A 15199-nucleotide genomic window follows, 5' to 3' on the forward strand; every position below is an offset into this window, starting at 1 on the left:
GTGTTTGGGTGTATGAGTGAGCATACGAGTGCACAGGTGTGTGTGAATAGCCTGGGGGCCAGTGGCGTGGAGCCTCAGCCCTATAAAACCATCCCAGATGGGGTTTGGAGATGTGAGAGCAGTACGGTTTAGCAGCCTTGAGGACAGTGTGGCTATAAATAGCTTGCAGCAAAGAGGTGTGACTTCATAGGCCTCAAAACGAGGTCAGTGTGTTTGGGTTCCCGCTCCTTCATGCCATCTCTGGTTCAGAATGCCCGGCTCTGTGTGTGTGTGTGTGTGTGTGTGTGTGTGTGTGTGTGTGTGTGTGTGTGTGTGTGTGTGTGTGTGTGTGTGTGTGTGTGTGTGTGTGTGTGTGTGTGTGTGTGTGTGTGTGTGTGTGTGTGTGTGTGTGTGTGTGTGTGTGTGTGTGTGTGTGTGTGTGTGTGTGTGTGTGTCTCTCCTCTCTCTTCACGTGTGGTGGCGCATCCTGTTCATGTTATCTGGGGTCACCTTGGGATAGGATGGACCTTATAGGCTACCTGGCTCCTCTTTAAGGTAGTGGTAATGCATGTTTTAATGAGAACCAGAGACCAGCGTGAGCTCCACTGTATCTATTTCCAGGGATTAAAGCCTGTCATTGCTGAGGGCTACGGCTGACTTGAGCATGAGGAGCAGTCTGGAAACAGGAAGGTGAGCTTTAAACGGAATAGCGGATAGGGATAGGGGCTCTGCTCCGATGGAGTGCGGGGAGGAAAGGATGAAGGGAGGAAGTGAGAACGAAATTAAGAGAGGGAGGAAGGGCGGCAAGGAGGGAATGAAAGGAAGTAGGAAGGATTGGAGGAAGGAAGACAGAATGGAATGAGTGAGGAATTAAAAAATGGAGGGAGTATGAATGAAAGAAATCAGCAAAGAGACCATGAATGAAGGGATGTAGGAAGGAAGGATGGAAAGAAAGAGATGTTTCTCTTTGTTCTCGCATCTGTCCTCGACGCTACCAAGCAATAGATACTGCTTCCCGATGTGAAAGGATGACTCTGCTCTGTGACTATCAGAGTCAAATGCACAGACTGTGAGGTTCAACTGCAAAGTTTGCCGCAGAGTTCACCAGGTACATAAATAGCAAGCTGAATAAATGGAGGTGCAGGGGGGGGGGGTTATGAAACCCCCTTTTGGATGTCTTTATTCATGGTTATGGAACAGGTGCTTATGTGACTGAAGGTGAGCAATGTGATGAATCTCTTGAGGTGAAAATGATTTTTTAGAAAGTGACACCTTCTCTCGGGCGTATCTCGGTTCAAAGGCGCCTGTGTGTGTCTGTGTGTGCGCGCGCGTGCGTTAGTGCGTGCATGCAATGAAAAAGACGACAGAAGTCACATAGCACGGCAGTTACTCTAATCGGCCCTCAATGCTGCATTTGGAGTAGACAGGAAGTGAGGTGTGTCGAACACAGGGATCATCCTACTCCACTTCCTGGAGCCTAGGGTACCAGGGTGGTCGAATACCATTCTCCCTCTCTCTGTCATTTCCTGTCTCTCTCTTTCCTCTCCTGAATCTCTCTGTTACCTGTATCTCTCTGTCCCCTCCTGTATCTCTGTCACCTCCTGTATCTCTCTGTCACCTCCTTTATCTCTCTGTCATCTCCTGTATCTCTCTGTTTTATCCTGTATCTCTATGCTTTCTCCTGTATCTCTCTGTCACCTAGTGTATCTCTCTTTCACCTCCTTTATCTCTCTGTCATCTCCTGTATCTCTCTGTTACATCCTGTATCTCTCTGTTACATCCTGTATCTCTCTGTCATCTCCTGTATCTCTCTGTCATCTCCTGTATCTCTCTGTCCCTCCTGTATCTCTCGCTTACCTGTATCTCTCTGTTACCTGTATCCCTCCCTCGTCTCCTCTATCTCTAAGTCATCTCCTGTATCTCTCAGTCATCTCCTGTATCTCTCTGTTATCTCCTGTGTCTCTCTTTCATCTCCTCCCTGTCACCCCCAGACGTCCTTAGCTATGATGCACATCAGACCAAAGTATGTACATTGTTTGAATGTAAAACTTTATGTGCAACATCTCCAGCTTGATGTAGGGCTATCGCCCACCTCTTCTAAAGAGGTGGGGGAGAGGGAAGGGCTTGGCTGTCAGCGGTCCCTCTGCAAAGTCTTTAAAAAGAGTTCAGCTTGCGGGAGCTGAGCCTCACTTTAGTCTCTCTGGAATGCAAAGATCTCTTGACGGCTTACTCTTCATCTCTTTCTTACTAAGTTTCTTTCTTTCCTTCCTTCTTTATTTTCTATCGTTTAGAACCTAAATTATATTTGAGTTTAGCATTCCAGATGTTTGTGTGTAAGTGTGTTTGTGTATTCCAATGGTTATCGTTTGTTCTTTTACTCAAATCTTTGTCTAATTCTTCTCTCATCTGGGGGGTTTCCCTCACCTGGGGGGCTTCTCCAGCCCGGCCTGTTACCCGTTACGACCCCTACAGCCTCAATACTAATTCAACAATAAATTGTCGATATTTATGTTACCTCAGTTATGCCTAAACAATAGTTGTGAAACCAGGAGGCCATTAAACAATGCTGAACAGCACAGAGCAGACAGATACACACACTTTGTGTGAGAGTTATCACCACTTTGAATTATTCACCCTGTTTCATTTTCTCCATAGCACTAGGAGCCTTATCATTTTTACTCCTACCTGTGACCAAGTGGGGGACGTAAAAAGTGTTCTGGTGTAGGAGGATGGATGGAGGCCAGTGAGGAGCAGATCTAGTTGTTATTCCTTTTTTGAATTTGTTATATAAAAATGTATATCATATCTATAATGTCCAAACTAAAGCTGCAAGGGTATTCCCGCAAAGAACACTGATCTGTCTCTCTCTCTCTCTCTCTCTCTCTCTCTCTCTCTCTCTCTCTCTCTCTCTCTCTCTCTCTCTCCATCCATCTCTCTGTGTGTCTCTCTGTCTATCTTTGTGGCTTAATGTGTTCTCTCTCGCTTTCTCTCTCTTTCCTTCTCTCTCTCTATCTTGTTCCCCTTCTCTGTTTGTCGTTCCCCCTCTCTCTGTCTGTCCTTCCCTCTGAGTGTCTCCCTGGCTCACTACAGCTGGCTACGGGTTTTGATTCGGGCTCTTCTTTCCCCTTCCCTGCCTTCACGCTGCATAACAGCCATTTTCCACATGCTACCTGCCTGTCCCATTCTTCCTAACATCCCCTCTACTTTTCTTTCTCCCTGCAGCATATTGCTTTATATTCTCCCTCTCTCGCTCTCTCTCAGTGACACACTCCTACTCTATTCCCGCGCCCTGCCCACCCCTCCTCTCTCCGCAGGTCTGTTTTGCCGTGATTAGTGTGTCCAGAGGATTGATTGCAATGCTCACGCTGCTGGGGCTATGGCTGTGCTGCTTCAAAGGCTCTCTAGTGGCCCACATTTCTCGCCGAAAAATCGCCCACTTCCCCCCCCCCCCCATTTCCCGAGACGTTCTCTGTGGCTCTGCAGGAGCCTGCAGGAGATTGAGGAACACCCGAGTTTCCCTGCTACACGGCTCCTGCTCCAAACCTGCTCAGATTCTCCCCGGGGTGCTGGGGTTCGGGTTTGGGGGAGGGAGGGGGTGCAGGGGTTCGGGTTTGGGGGAGGGAGGGGGTGCAGGGGGGGGGGGGTTCGAACCGATGAAATGAGCCGAGAGTCATTGAGGCCCCAAGGGTACCGCATTGGTGGGGCCCCGTCCGGGTTAATTGTGTTCGTCAGAGCGTGAAGGTGCGGCGCACTTTAGGTCTGCTCCTTCTCACCTAGGGGTTAGAGGGGGCGGAGCTGGCAGTCGACACACAGGAGCTTCTGAGCTTCTCTGCAGCCCTTGATGCAACAGCTGGGCTGGGAGGGGATGTGTGGGGGCAGGGTTGATGGGAGTGCTACAGGTACACTCGGGCCTGAGGACATCTGGTGTGGCGCAGTGACCCCCGCTGCTCATGACGCAGTGAGTAGAACTCGCCGAATTTGCCGCTCAATTTGGAAAAACCCAGAGGCGAGGCGGTCTCAGTTAGTTGACCACAATCAGGCTAATTGTGTTTGCGTTTCGGAACATAAACCGATGTGCGGAGGCTAATGTGACGGAGCTAAGGGCTGACGGCTGGTGGGTGTGGGGGGGTTGTGTGGGTTTACGAGGCCTCTTGCTTGTTGTGAATTTGGGTAATGGAGCGGAACTAAACAATAGAGCTCAAATCTTCCATGTCTAGGCCACCAGATAGTTAGACTCTTGTACAGCCTTTACCTTGCCAAACATATTGCTCTCGTTCTGAGATTTCATTTTACCACTCCGCCTTGTACAGCTTTCTGGTGAAAGTAGATTTATTTTTTTCTTATTTTCGTGTCTTTTCTTTTCTTTTTATCAAAATCTCAAATTCATGAGCCATTTGTTTGACTACCACATTTACAACTCCGGTCTAGGGAACATGTGGGCAATTTGATTGATAGTTGCCATGGAAACCTTATCCAATACAGCCGGGTATTGTTCAAATAAATCTTTGCCCATTGTGGTGGATTTATGACCTGTTTTAGAAATATGACATGGTTGAACTCGAGTTTGAAACCTTAAATAAAATAACTGTTTTGTCCTCCGTCCCCTTCCTTTCCCAGACACGACAAATTGCCGCCATGTCTTGGCTCCATGGCTTTGAGTAGAATGGAGTGTAATGTTTCATGGCCTCACTAAAGGTCAGGGCACACAGTTTGATTGGACAGCAGAATAAGCTTCTGCCCATTTCTCCCTACAAGCCAAAATCCAGACGCAAAAGAAAGCGAGCCTCAGAGAGTGTCACTAACAAGACATGTGCCCCATTTAAACCCGGCAGACAGGACCATTAAGATGCGAGGCAGGATGGTTTAGCGGCTAGGGTGTATGACTCTCAGGAACTGGAGCTCCGGGTTCAAACCTCATTGTCCTCTAGGCATCATGGAGGAGGACACCTATCCCTGACCTTTTCTTTAATGTTATTGATCTATACCAAAAATCGAACCGTTTGCCACCATGTATAAAAGCGTCTGTTAAATGGCTAAATAGGAAAATAGGATTGAATGCATTATGAAGAGGGGCTTATGCTTGGTAACTAACTAAGTGCTCCCCAACTCCTGCCCCCTATGTGTCCTTTCTCACACTAAAGCCCGTTTCACATCTGCATTGCAACCTGGCCCGGAGGAGCTGTATGTGAGAACGCAAATGTCCCAATAAACTTGACCAGACATTGAGCAGATTCTTCCCTGCCAGCTCCCAAGTACAAAGACCATGTAAAGTCAGACTGAGTCTATGTGTGTATAGAGCAGGTCATTGTTCCTCAAAAAAAGTAATTAGTCACTTATTACTAGTTACTTCTGTAAATGGTAATGAGATTACTTTACTAGTTACTGCATTTGAAAAGTAACTTCACTACTTATTACTTTACTTTCCCATTTCTTAATTTACTGTAGATACATGGAAAAACATCATAGCCCTATCATCACTTAGTTTTTATTGTATAAATCTATACAAAATAGCATATAAAACCATATGAAAGAACAATATACCTGTCTGCACAAATAAATGCCTCACTGTAAAATCCACAAACAACAGGAAAAAGTAGGCAATGGTGAGGTCAATCAGTAGCAACACACAAGTTTGCTTTTAGAAACGAGTCCGGGTATTTTATCTAGTATTTCTCTAAACCTGGGCGATTCAATAGTCGACAGGGGAAGCATGTCTTCTACAATGAACCCTGCAACCAGCCTGTCTTTCCGTGTCACCTGCTTCTGCACTCCAACACTTGAACACTCCTTCGCACAAGCAGCTACGTCACTCAAATCGATCGCTATTGGCAACGTGCCGAGGCAAGCAGGCGCTGCAGACACACAGGCGGCACGCATGCACGCACCACAACAGAACAGAACTTTACACGCAGGCAAACACGGCTTTGGGTAACGCAGGAAAGCGCGTTACTATAGTCTAGTAAAGTAGTGTAGTTACCGATATTTTAAATGTAATGCGTTACTTTACTTCATTACCCAAAAAAGTAATATCGTTCATGTAACGCGTTACTTTGTAATAAGATACTTTGTAATAAGATACTTTGTAATGCGTTACCCCCAACACTGCAAACGACTTCTATCTCCACGGCATGCTTTTTGCAACATGTCCTGCCTCCTGCACGCTCCGTCAAGGCACCACCCTTCGCCTCAGCCCAACTGAATATTTCCAATGTGTGAGAATTCGTCTGACACAGACAATCTCCTGTTGTTCGCTAGGTGTGTAAAATGGGCAACTCCAAACAATTTCTGTACACGATTCCCTGGACATTGTCCAGAGTTCATATGTGAAGATAGCATTGACCGCTGACACTATACGAAAAACACACAGTTGATTTCTTCTGGTGTGGAAGAAATCAACTGTCTCGTTACCTGAGGACAGACTGAAATGGAAACAAGGAAATGGTGGCATGAAATAAACAAACACATACTGGTCCTCTGGCTCTCTCTCTCTGGCTCTCTCTGTCTCTTGATTTCTCTCTCTCTCTCTCGTCAGGCTCTCTCTGTCATGCCCTTTCTTCTCATCTTCCTCTCTCTGTTTTGCTATCTCTCTCGCTCTCTCTCTATCTCCCTCTCTCTCTATCTCTCTTTTTTATTTTTCTCACACACACACACATGCTGTTGCACCCGCTCTCCCGCTCCGTCCCACTCACTTGCTCTCTTTCTCTCTCTCTCTCTCTCTCTCTCTCTCTCTCTCTCTCTCTCTCTCTCTCTCTCACTCTCTCTTTCTCTCTCTCTCTCTCTCTCTCTCTCTCTCTCTCTCTCTCTCGCTCTCTTTCTCCCTAGCTCTCCCTAGCTCTCCCTAGCTCTCCCTAGCTCTCCCTAGCTCTCCCTAGTTCTCTCTCACATGAACAATCCCTTGCCGACAATGACTCTCTAAAATGGAAAAGCTTTCAGCTCGTCTCATAATGTTTACCAAGGGAGAGGGACGTCCATCTGAAGCCTGTTAGCGTATTCTGAGTATGAAACGCACAAGGTCATATAGAGCGCTATCATTACATGCATTACCAGTAACCAACGCAAGCCTTGTTTGGCATGGAGCCCCTGTAGCCTGCCAACGCAAATAGCCTACAGAGCTAACCAAAAAACAGAACATATGTTTCGGAAAAACTGTAAGCAGCCAAAAACACTACCATGCACTCTTTCCATTTTCTTTTCTTTTGTTGTATTTGTCTATATTTCTTAATCGATTGTTGGTACAAAAAAACAATATTTCAGCTCTATCTGGGGATCCTTACAGAAACGACGATGCCAGATAGATCAATACGGTAGCTGCGAAGGACTCTACCCACGTCCCAGGTGCCGCCCTACTATCAACAGCTCGACATATGAATGTCCTCGCCCCCTCACACGGGTGCTTTTACTGAGCCAGACTCCTCGACTCGCTAAAGTGTGTCTTAAGTTTCTCTACACTATGCCGAGTTAGTGTGACTCTTTGTGTGTGTGTGTGTGTGTGTGTGTGTGTGTGTGTGTGTGTGTGTGTGTGTGTGTGTGTGTGTGTGTGTGTGTGTGTGTGTGTGTGTGTGTGTGTGTGTGTGTGTGTGTGTTTTATACATCCCTTGCAGAGTCAAGCCTTGTTGTATATCTCACCGCCAGCTGTGCTGAAATGTTTTGACAGAGCGATTGGGCTCGGCATACACAGCTCAGTGGAAGGAATGCTGGTGTTGGACAGTCTAATTGTGTCTGGGTGCGTATGCACGGTGCAATAGTGTGTGTGTTTGTGTGTGTGTGTGTGTGTGTGTGTGTGTGTGTGTGTGTGTGTGTGTGTGTGTGTGTGTGTGTACGCACACGTCGGCGGGTGTGTACATGTGTGCACGTTCGCACGTGTTTGCGTGCGTGTGTGTGTACAAAGCGTACGTGTGTGTTTGTGTGTACACACTTGAGGGCGGGTTTGTGCACGTGTGCACGTGCATACGTGTGTTTGGGTGTGTGTGTGTTTAACCAACCAGGGAACAGATCTCCTGCTGCTGTCATTAACTTGCAGAGAACTTGTTGATGTGTGGTTTTTCCTCTACTCTCAGAGGTGGGGGGGTGGCTTTAACTCGGTGCACACATGTTGACGCTTGGTTGATGCTTTGTAATGATGGATGGGGATTTGATACCGTGAGGCTAAAGTTGCTGTCCACAATCACCTCTAGCTACTGTTGGTTCTGCTGTGGGACTATGCAGTAGGGGAAGTATTGCAGTCTGAGGGTGCTTCTTCTGTGGGCTGCAGTTAACAGGGGGTTGAGATACAGATGTGTTCCACCTGCTATCTGCTCCATAGTAACAGGTAACATTTGGAAGTGAACGGAGCCGACGGGAAATACATCGGGATGCTGGTCTATGAATCGTATTCACAGGATGTGTTAAAAGCATTGTGTTTCTGTCATCGACTTGGAAGTTTGCATTCAGAACACGGATGACGGAACAAAACACGCCCATCTGAATCACACATCGTGTGGACGTTGTAGGGTATAGCTGGAGGTAGTGTAGACTCTGGATATAGGAGCACACAGTTCTCCTCATTCAAAGAACACAGGCCTGCGCAGCTTGATCAGAGAATATATGCAAGTGTGCAGCAATCCACCCTTTTGTTGAAGCGGTGTAAGTGAAAGAGCAAAGCACTTAGCAAGAAATCAACCTGTTAAAGGTCTACGTGCGTGTTATCTTCAGCAATCGTCTCTTTTCTCTCTCTCTCTCTCTCTCTCTCTCTCTCTCTCTCTCTCTCTCTCTCTCTCTCTATCTCTCTCTCACTCTGGACCTCTCCCCAGGCACCCATTTATCCTTCCACTTGTCACAGTTCTACATATACAGTTTTTAGGTATATACAGCTCGGTATAAAGTATTACACAGCAATATACTGTCCAACCAAGTCAAGAGAGCCATAAATGTCAAGCACTATCACGTAATATTACTAAAAAGCATTTTATGTGTGCGTACGTTTCTGTGTTTGTGTATTTTGAATGCATACATGTTTGTGTAGGTGTGTGCATATGTGTGTGCGCGTGTGGGCATGGGTTTTTCTGTGGGTGCGTGTGCGCACTTGCATTTGTGTGTGTATGCGTGTGCGTGCTTGTGTTTGTGTTTCGGTGCGAACGAGTGTGTTTGGATGGGAGCCAGACAGGGCCTCAAGCCAAAGAAGGAAGTTTGAATACAGTGCACACCTTAAAGGGAGGGTAAGTAGCGAGTTCCTGCCTCTAGTGAGATTGGCAGAGTCGGGTGCAATCCACTTCAATGGACACAGTGCTGGCTGAGTGCTAATCATGTAATCAGAGGAGCGGCGTAAATAAATAATCGGCCTTCACTACACTAGCACGCTAGTTGGCCGTTTCACAATCTTTAACGTTGGGAAATATATACTTGGCCTATATGTTGTTTGATCCCAAGAGGGTTGGGGGTTTTTGCAAAGGATTTGTTTGAGATTAAGCATTTTCATATGTTTTACCATTCTTTTTTCCCATCGGTTTGGGGGAAGGATAATGATATAAGCTATGTTTATGGTACTTATTCATGTGTGTTTACTGACAAGGTCAGAGGGCAAACCCTCACTCCTCTCTGATAGCATCTGCTTTTACACAGATGTTTTTATATATATCTTGTGTGTGTGTGAGTGTGTGCGCGTGCGTGCGTGTGCGTGCGTGTGTGTATGTCTGTGTGTGTTTGTACGTATGACTCTGTAGTTCTGTGTGTATTCAGTTGGTTTGGTCTGTAGTTGTGTGTCTATTCCTGTGAATGTGTGTGTTTTGGATAGATGGGCGGTCCGCTGGTTCAGAGATGAATTCTGATTAAAGTATTGCTGGCATTACCACTGATGTGTGATCAGAATGATTTTACTCGCTGAATGGCCTAATCAATCTTTCTCTACTGGTGCCAGCATGATCCGCTTACAACACTTAGAAATTTCTAAACCATCATTCAAGATGTGTGGATGTGTGTGTGTGTGTGTTTGTGTGTGCTTCTTGCGTGTGTGATGTTGATCATGTTAATAAAATGCGCATCAGCAGAAGATAGATATGCTTTTACTTTTAATCATTGCCATGGCTACTAATGGTCTTCAACTATCTGCACTATGTGTCCTACTCGGTCATGTTTCATAGTGCGTGGGTACCCCAAATAGAAATACATTTTGTGAGCCAGCCCTTCTCATACTACTACTACAATAGTGCAAAGCAGACACTGAACTGATATTCCTCAACCCACTTAGTTTATTTTTTATTTGAACTCTTTGCCTTTGTCCTTGCGGTGTATCAAAGCTCTCTCTCTCTCTCTCTCTCGTTCTCCCTCTCTCTCTCTCCTACTCTCTCTCTCTCTCTCTCTCTCTCTCTCTCTCTCTCTCTCTCTCTCTCTCTCTCTCTCTCTCTCCCTCACTCTCTCTCTCTCTCTCCTACTCTCTTCATCTCTCTCTCTCCCCCCTATCCCTCTCTTTCTGTCTGTCTTCCTCTCTCCCTCCCCCTATCTCTCTCCCGCTGTGTTCCTCACTTCCTCAGTCTCGGTGAGCGGTCAGTCTAGACGCGTTCAGACAGGATCAATATGTGAGATGTGAGGGCAGGCCATCTGAAGCCCCTCTCTGTGCCCCACCGGCCGGCACTACATCAGAGCACTCTGCGGCCGTAAGCTGCTGAGGGTCAAGCCCCAGTCATCCTTTAGCCTTTCCCAAATCAATTCAATGCACTTTTATCCTGAAAAAGGATTGGTCAGGTCAGAAGACTAGTTCAAACCCTATACGCTTTGTAGGATAAGATAAGATACATTTATTATTCATTCCTGGAGTTTTTTTTAGGTGACCCACTGTGACCTCTTTCACACAATAACAATGTCCCATTATTGTATTGACTCACTATTTACTGATGTTTAGATCTCCCCTAAGCGGTTGACTCGCTGAATTATGAAAAAAAGAAAAACAAGAGCTCTTATTTGAGTGTGTGTAGCTGTGCAGAACCAATTATTTGCAGCAGTTATATCAGCACCTGAAATCCCCCCGCGGTGTTTACAGCTCAGTGCTCTGGCCTCCGGTTTAAGGCCACTGTGTGGCGTCGGCTGTGGGATACATGTCACAGGGAGGTGCCAGGTAACCCGGCCCGTATTCCCATCCTCATTACATGTCAGGATACTTGAGCGCCGCCGCTTCCCTCGTCCGAAAAACCTCAAAACACCGCCACGACCCTGGCCATCCGACACCGGCCCTCCCACCCTACTGCCGGCGGCAACAGCGTTGTGGTTTTGACACATGCGGCCAAGGATCTCTGGTCCGGGGCGTGATTCGCTCATTGACCTACATCTCCGTTCTGATTGGGTGACGGCACGGGAGCTTGGGTGGCGCTTTGACTGGGCTCTAGCTGGAGATAGGCTTACAGACGCGGCGTGTAACCCGGCCCTGATGCAACGGTAAAGGACCGGCGTGTCGCTCCAAAGGGCGCCCTTACTAGCTTTGGAAAAGGCCAGGGTTGAATTATTAGTGATGTTCAGAGGGATTACCTGAAGGAAGCGGTGCAATGGGTGACGGCCATCAAACTGTGTTTGTGCGTGTAGGCCCAGAACCTCTTTTGTTTGTCTGTGTAGGCCTGCATGATTGCATGTATGCAAGTGTATCTAGCTCTGTCAGTTTTTTGTCTGTGGTGGGTGGACGGCCGGGTGTATACCTAAAACAAATTTGGCCGTGACATTTTTATGTTTTTGGGTGCTTTTCACACAATGACACTGAGCAGCTTGTTCAATTCAACCCACACATCTGAGCACCCACTGTCACCCTCTCCGTCTCCTGTCGCCGTAGCCTCCCCCAAGCCGTCCGCTCGCCTGGTGTGAGTCACACGGCCCCCACCGGGGCATAAGCACACACACATGGGTATGGTCAGATACACACCCTCTTGCTGTGCCCACATCGCCCCTACACACACACACATGCAGGCAGGCACATACACACATACACACACACACACACACACACACACACACACACACACACACACACACACACACACACAAACACATGCAGGCATGCACAATCAACTGCACACACAATACACACACACAAACCCATGCAGGCAGGCACATAGACACGCACCCACACACATACACACACACACACACACACACACACACAGACAACCACACAGACACGCACAGACACAAAAACACACACAAAAACACACAAACGCACCCAGGCAATACACCTGATGACGAATGCTAATAAGCCCTTAAGCAGTATGTGCACAGACTGTCTGACATTTGGTCGGTCCCCTGAGGGCGTCCGGGAAGCAACTCTAGCCCAGCAATAGGCCTGACACTGGTCCCCTCTCTTTCCCCCAGGTAGCCTCCCCTCCCTCCATGGGGCTCACCTGTTATCCCCTCCCCCCCCCAACACAGACACACACACACACACACCCTCGCAATGCCTAGAGCGATGGACTGACTGCCGAGGGCACCCTCTCTCTCTCTTTAGAGTGACATGGTTGAACCTCAACACCTACACATAATCTGAACAGTCACACACACACGCAAATCCAAATACACACACACATGCACACACACAAACAAGCACACACCCAAGCACAGATCTGAGCACACGTATATACACAAACACACAGACACACACACACACACACACACACACACACACACACACACACACACACACACATTCACACACACACACACACACACACACACACACACACACACACACATAAACACACAAACACCTGAACTTCTTCACACACGCACATACACACACACATACACACACACACACACACACACACACACACACACACGCACACACACACACACACACACAGACATGATCCATCCATAGGTCGTTGTCGAGACACACACCAACACATTGCGGGCGGCCTCACAACAAGGCAGTCTCGCCAGGCGGTGAAATAGGACCGAGGGTTGGGCCGCAGACTCCTCTCCTGAGTCTCACCGATGGCCTAGTTTATCTCCTGCAGCCTACTTTCACACACACCCCATTCAGTACTACTAATACGTCCATACACAACACAACACTACTGAGGCTCGATGACAGGCTGGCACTGTGATGTAGCATGAGGTGTGAGGTGATAATCGATTGGACTTTAAAGCGCCTTTCTAGGTACCCGAGGACAGATACATAAGGATATGAAGCAGAAGTTAATCAACGTTGAATAATCAATGTCTCTTCAATCGAAGTGTTTCATTTATCTGGTAGCATTTCGGATGACCTTCATGGCGCCTTTGAGTTGCCGTAGTTGTAGTCAGATGCCTCATAACGGCAAAATATGGATCGGTCAATAGGCTTATATGCTTTCGTAATGACCCACTGAACCTAACAAACAGATATGGGTTCTCTGACAGCACACAGCGCAGCAGCGGTCAGATCCCTGAAGAAGCCGGTCTACAGCAGCCTCTAATAAGCTGGATCGATGGGCGCTATATCCGACTCGGCTATGGATCGCTGCGATCGATGCGGCCGTTCGGCTGGACGCTGATGAGAGGACCCATGTCGGCTGTGCCCACAGTCGATATGTCAGACAGCCTGTTTGTGACTATATCACTGTGTGTGTGTGTGTGTGTGTGCGTGCGTGCGTGCGTGCGTGCGTACGTGCGTGCGTGCGTGCGTGCGTGCGTGCGTGCGTGCGTGCGTGCGTGCGTGCGTGTGTGCGTGTGTGTGTGTGTGTGTGTGTGTGTCTGTGTGTGTGTGTTTGCGTGCGTGTGCGTGCTTGCCGCTAGCCAATACTCTCGGCAGTGGATAAACAATCTGACAGAGACATCTTTGAAGGAGATGATTTAAAAGGAAAATTTAGCGCGTCCATTTTGTGCCCTTCTCCGCACATTGTTCAGGGTTGGAAACGTATCTCACGTCCAGGTCTACAGGGCTCTCTGTCTGCTTTATGCTCTAACTATGTACCATTTTCGTGAGAGGATTTACTTATGTTTGAACTTCCCCTAAGTGGTTGACTCGTTGGATTGCCAGGACAAAAAAATGGCACATCATGGTTTACAATGCACTGTCTATTCGCCCTTTATTTAAGAATGACTTTAATGGATTTTGAATGATTTCCTTCGAGAAAAGTTTCAATCTAATGGGCTAACAACTACACCATTGTGTGGACTGGGGGTTGAACCTTTGCTGAAGTTAGTCCCAGTGATCTAACCTGGCTCTGTCGCCAGCGTCGCCCTTACCTCATGCTGGCCTCACACTGCAGCACTGACCGTCCATCGCCATGACAACAGGCAATATCAGCGAGCGAGCGGAGAATGAATACAGCTCTTTGTGTTGAGAAGACAGGAATGGCTTTGAGGAGGGTGGCTCATTGATCCGACTTCACCGGGGCTGTCGGGGTGAAGGCAATATTCAGGGGATAAAAGACCATGGCAACATGCAAATGAGCCCTGCTTCTTCAATGATTCACCTGTTTTTCCTCCTTTGACGTTTGGCCTTGGTTAACGGTAAGTGGTTCACTATTAATGATTAAAGGAGCTGCAACCCAATCAACAAGTCAAACCCGGGGCGGGTAGAGAGGTAGGATGACTTCACCAGTGGAGCCAGGTGGAAGATCTGGAACGACCGGCCTGTGGAGCTATTGAACTTTAATTAATGGACACTCTCCCCGGGATGGAAGCCCAATAGTCCAATAGATCCCTTGACACGGTTCATCCACCAAAACCCCATCAAGGAAAAGGACAGAGTGGAGTAAATATGACGCCTGCAGCTGTATTTTTTCAGTTTTTCTTGCAATTTACATTTCCCCCACTGTCTCATCTGTTTCTCTTACATCAACCCTCAACGCTCCTCTTTATCTGGCGGTGGAGCAGAAAAACACCCATTCAATATTCATTCTTCTACATCCCTTTGTGAGCCTCTCATTCACATATTGCTTTTATCCCTCCCAACTGTTCATCCTTCATTTTTATGTTTTATTCTTTCAGTCTTTCTTGTCTGTTAGTTTTTCCCCTCTTGAGCCTCCTCGAGGTGTTTATCCCACCGTTTTGACCTTGGGGACTAACAGCAGAGAAGAAGGGACCTCTGAACCCTCTCAATATCTCTCTCTATTGTTCTCTTTCTCTCCGTCTCTCTCTCTCTCTCTCTCTCTCTCTCTCTCTCTCTCTCTCTCTCTCTCTCTCTGTCCCTCTGTCCCTCTCTCTGTATGTGTCTTTTCTATTCCAGCGTCACTGTTATCTCCCCAGACAGGCCTGTTTCCTTTTCGACCCTGAGAATCAC

General features: G+C 47.5%; 1 protein-coding gene across 4 annotated transcripts in view; it reads left to right on the plus strand.

Moving 5' to 3' along the window:
* The window catches only part of kcnd3 (potassium voltage-gated channel, Shal-related subfamily, member 3), a 75626-nt gene that overhangs the window by 31803 nt on the left and 28624 nt on the right, over positions 1-15199 (plus strand). The gene's annotated exons all lie outside the window — the stretch shown is intronic.

Source organism: Gadus macrocephalus, chromosome 1 (genome assembly GCF_031168955.1).
Source record: "Gadus macrocephalus chromosome 1, ASM3116895v1".
NCBI lineage: Eukaryota > Metazoa > Chordata > Actinopteri > Gadiformes > Gadidae > Gadus > Gadus macrocephalus.